We start from the raw sequence: 5,289 nt of genomic DNA on the forward strand, positions 1-5,289 counted from the left end.
CTGTTTACATTTACTTTTGTTGTTTGATTGTCCCTTTAAAAACATTGTTTATGTTATCTTGCAATAGCTATAATCAAACATTACGATGTACTATAGGTGGAGTCCTTTGGCATATTTAATTAATTTAAGATCTAGTGTAGTCTCCAGTTTTTGTTTTAGTTTTATGTTTATGTAATTAGCAGTATGTTAATCTAAATATAGTACTGACTGTAATGTTTTCTTTCAAGTGTAGAGATAGTTTGAGCTGAATTATTAGAAGAACGAAGTGTTTCAGTTCTGTTTGTATTGTGTCCTGCATTCAGTCACCTATGCCATGAAGTTTGTTAGATAAAGAATTGGACAAAAGATAAAGTCTGTATAACTATAAACTGTCATCCAGGGTTCCACTAATATTCCTGTTTTTGAATCCATTTTCTGGGAAATTCTCACCTGGTTTGGTGTTTAAATTAAGCTTTAACATTTCTTTAAAACTACTATGTGGTGGAGCCATGATGTTTTCAGGTTGTTTTGTCTATCTGTGCGATGTTCCTGTTAGCATGATAGGTCATGAATTTGATGATTTATATTAAATTATCATTCTAACCAACAAATGAGCTGATTGGACATTGGAATAGATCAAAACAGGTTCAAGGTCACAGGAAGATCAAATGTCTGAAGTCGTTTTCTTCATACAGAAATCTTACTTGCACATTCATGTTCAGGAACTTGGCCCATGTCTAATTTTTATTGATTGATTGGGCCATCAGTCTATCTATCAATCAATCAATCAATCAGTCAGTCCATCTGTAGGAAAATCTCTGGATTTTTGTCCATTCAACCACAAGAGCATTAGTGAAGGCAGGCATTGATGTCAGAGCAAGGAGGGGTGAAGTCAGCATTCCAGTTCATCACAAAGGTGTTCAGTGGTGTTGAGGTCAGGGCTATCTGCAGGCCACTCAAATTCTTTCACTCCAGCCTTGGCACACCATGTCTTCATTTATCTCACTTTGTGCACAGAGGCATTGTCATGCTGGAAAATGTTTGGGCCCCTTAGTCCCAGTGAAGGGAAATCTTAATGGTGTAACATACAAAGATGCCCTGGACAGTTGTGCATATTAACTTTTGTGGCAACAGTTTGGGTCAGGCCCCCATATGGATGTGATGCTCAGGTATCCACGAACATTTGGCCATATATCTGCACTCTACATGGTGGTGTTCTTAAAAAAAAAAGTTAGAAATTACAAGAACTGAAAATTTTATTACACTGTTTAGTCTGACACAAAATACACCCCAAGCTTAATAAAACTTTCTATATGTTGCTGAAAATAAAGATTGTACAGCTTTTTTTCCTTGAGATTTATTTTACAATCTCAGTGATGTGTGTGCTTATAGGATTATGTCTGTGAAGAATCTCAGTCACCCAGTAAACTGTGGGTGGTAAAAAAGAGCAACTGGACTTGCTTGAAGATTCTTGAAGACGTTTCACCTCTCATCCGAAAGGCTTCTTCAGTTCTGTCTGACTAGTAAGGAGTATCAGGTATTTATCCTCTCATGGATGAAAAGCAATCCTAAGGTGGTGTTGTCATCCTGTTGGAGTGGGTCACTGGGGGCTGGGTGTGAACAGCCTAGAGAGTTGTTGAGGTGATCAATAGGTTGTTGGTTCTCTGTCTTCCTGTGAGTCACTGAAAACAGCTGGGTTTTGGTGTGCATTCAGTTGTCTGGGAAGTGTGCCAAAGACTGCATTGTAGGTGGCCAATAAATGGTGTCGACCACCACCTCTGTTCAGTGATGGTCATTCCAGGTTGACAAAAATGGCTTCTTTAACTCTTTGCTCATACCAATGATCCTCTCTGGCTAAAATGCATACATTGCAATCCTGAAATGAGTGTCCTGTGTTGTTAAGATGAAGATAGACAGCAGAGTCCTGGCCTGAGGAATTGGCCCTCTTGTGTTGAGCCATGCGCCTGTGAAGCGGTTGTTTTGTTTCTACAATATATGCGTCTGTGCATTCCTCACTGTACTGAATTGCATACACTATGTTGTCCTGTTTGCGTCTGGGTATTCTGTCCTTAGGGTGGACCAGTTTCTGCTTCAGGGTGTTACTGGGTCTGAAGTGTACCAGAATGTTGTGTTCATAGAAGATCCTCCTGAGTTTCTCAGATAGACTAGAAATGTAGGGAATGACAATGTTCTTGCGTTTGTTCCTGTTATCCTCCTTGACCGTGATGCTCCTTTTTCTGCTCTTGAAGAAAGCCCAGTTGGGATACCCACAGTTCTGAAGTGCTTTCTTGATGTGATTTTGCTCCTTCTCTTTTCCCTGTACCGTTGTAGGAATGGACTCTTATATTGGGGAAACAAAACAACCGCTTCACAGGCGCATGGCTCAACACAGGAGAGCCAGTTCCTCAGGCCAGTACTCTGCTGTCTATCTTCATCTTAACAACACAGGACACTCATTTCAGGATTGCAACGTACACATTTTAGGCAGAGAGGATCATTGGCATGAGCGAGGAGTTAAAGAAGCCATTTTTGTCAACCTGGAATGACCATCACTGAATAGAGGTGGTGGTCTAAGACACCATTTATCAGCCACCTACAATGCAGTCCTTGGCACACGTCCTTGGCACACTTCCCAGACAACTGAATGCACACCAAAACCCAGCTGTTTTCAGTGACTCACAGGAGGACAGAGAGAACCAACAACCCATTGATCAGCCCAACGACACTCTAGGCCGTTCACACCCAGCCCCCAGTGACCCACTTCAACAGGATGACTCAACGACACCTTAGGATTGCTTTTCATCCATGAGAGGATAAATACTTGATACTCCCTATTAGTCAGACAGAACTGAAAAAGCCTTTCGGATGAGAGGTGAAATGTCTTCAAGAATCTTCAAGCAAGTCCAGTTGCTCTTTTTTTTTTTTTTTACCACCCACAGCTTAAAGGATTATAGTCCATTTTCTTCATGTGAATAGGCTGTGAAAGTTGCCCCAGTATGCTAATACTTACCTTAAAAGTTAAGGTAAAATTCAGAGATGCTTTGCAGTAGTCACATAAAAGTCCAATATACAGATGAGAGTGCCCCAAGTAGAAACACTATGATTCTGATTATAATGAGTCTGATTGTAATGTAAATCTATGTGCCTGCTGAATTTATTGGAATTCATTCTACTTGAGAATTATTAAGAGATATAAAGAATCTCCTTCAGTTGCTTGAAAACTCCATGCCAAATGGAGTGATATAGCAGTATAGGACAAAGTTAAAGTATGAGACTGTTATAAAATTCGACATATTTTCAAGATTCATGCAGTGCTAAGAGACATTAATAATTTTGTGAAAAAATAGTAATTAATTGGTTTGAGTATTTCTCAACTCATCTCATTATCTCTAGCCGCTTTATCCTTCTACAGGGTCGCAGGCAAGCTGGAGCCTATCCCAGCTGACTACGGGCGAAAGGCAGGGTACACCCTGGACAAGTCGCCAGGTCATCACAGGGCTGACACATAGACACAGACAACCATTCACACTCACATTCACACCTATGGTCAATTTAGAGTCACCAGTTAACCTAACCTGCATGTCTTTGGACTGTGGGGGAAACCGGAGCACCCGGAGGAAACCCACGCGGACATGGGGAGAACATGCAAACTCCGCACAGAAAGGCCCTCGCCGGCCCCGGGGCTCGAACCCGGACCTTCTTGCTGTGAGGCGACAGCGCTAACCACTACACCACTGTGCCGCCCTTGAGTATTTCTATATCTGCTAGTCACCTGGGAAATTTCACAAAAAAAAAAGCCCCTAGTTTACTCAGAATGGTGAAATAGAGAAAAAAGATCCTGTGAGTGGCAGTTCTACAGACAGAAATGGTCAACAGAGAATTGCCAGAATGGTTTGAGCTGACAGAATAGCTATAGTAATTCAGATAACCACTCTGTATAGCTGTAGTAAGCAGAAAAGCATGTTAGAATGCAAAGCATGTTGAAACTTGAAGAGGATGGACTAAAACAGCAGAAGACCATGTCAGGTTCCATTTCTTTCAGCCAAGAACAGAAAGCTGAGGCTGTAGTAGGCACAAGTGCACCAAAAATGGACAGTTGACAACTGGAAAATATAATCTGGTCTGATGAATCTCAATTTCTGCTGTGGCACACAAATAGTATGGTCAGAATTGGTGCCAACATCATGACTATGGACTCAACCAGCCTTGAATCAACATTCCAGGCTGGTGGAGGTGGTGTAATGGTATGGGGAATATTTTCTTGGCACACTTTGGGCCTGTTAATGCCAATCAACCATCACTTGAATTCCACAGCCTCTTTGAGTATTGTTGCTGATAATGTGCATCTCTTCTTGGCCACAGTTTACACATGTCCTAATAACTACATCCAACATGATGATGCACCATATCACAAAGCAAAAGTCATCTCAAACTGATTCCATGAACATGACAATGAGTTCACTGTTCATCACTGGTCTCCTCTTTCACTGGATCTGAATCCAAAAGAACACCTTTTGGAATGTGGAAGAATGAGAGAGTCACAGTGTCGAGTTATTTTCTAATCAATGCTTGCCTAAACTCCAACAGGCATGGAAACCAACAGAGGATGCTGGACAACTCCTCATTTTCCTTCTTTTATTTATCTCAGGCAAACAGTTGGGTTGAATAACAGGTTGATGACCAATAGCGTCTCTGTGGTTGCCTAAGCACTGAATTTCCCACCAGAGCAAACAAAAACCCATGCAGGTGTCTGGCTGATACTAATCAAAGCTGCCTCTCTCTACCTGCAGACAAGGGAATCTGAGTTGCCACACCCATTAAGATTGGTGCTACACTGCCCTCTTGTGTACAACTTAATTATTTAAATATACCAAAAATACACCCAATACTATGAAAATAAACAGTCTGTGCTGTATGACCTAACACTTCACACTTGAGTCCCTGGTTACTGAACCCAATGAGGTCACAACAGTCTTTAAAGGTCCTCTTGTTCTTCAGTGGGGAGTAGAATCACCAGACATCTAACATCCCTATGAAGAATGGTAGCAGGAATCTTAGATTAGAGTCCTTTAGGGTCTTTACTTTGTCTGTGTAATGCCTTTTCCTTGATTGACTTCATAACTGGGACTGGGTAGCTCAGAAAGGTCCTCATATTTGCATCTCTCATAATGCCTTTCTGGTGGCACGGTGGTGTAGTGGTTAACGCTGTTGCCTCACAGCAAGAAGGTCCGGGTTCAAGCCCCATGGCCGACAAGGGCCTTTCTGTGCGGAGTTTGCATGTTCTCCCTGTGTCTGCGTGGGTTTCCTCTG

Source organism: Neoarius graeffei, chromosome 18 (assembly GCF_027579695.1).
Source record: "Neoarius graeffei isolate fNeoGra1 chromosome 18, fNeoGra1.pri, whole genome shotgun sequence".
Taxonomy (NCBI): Eukaryota; Metazoa; Chordata; class Actinopteri; order Siluriformes; family Ariidae; genus Neoarius; species Neoarius graeffei.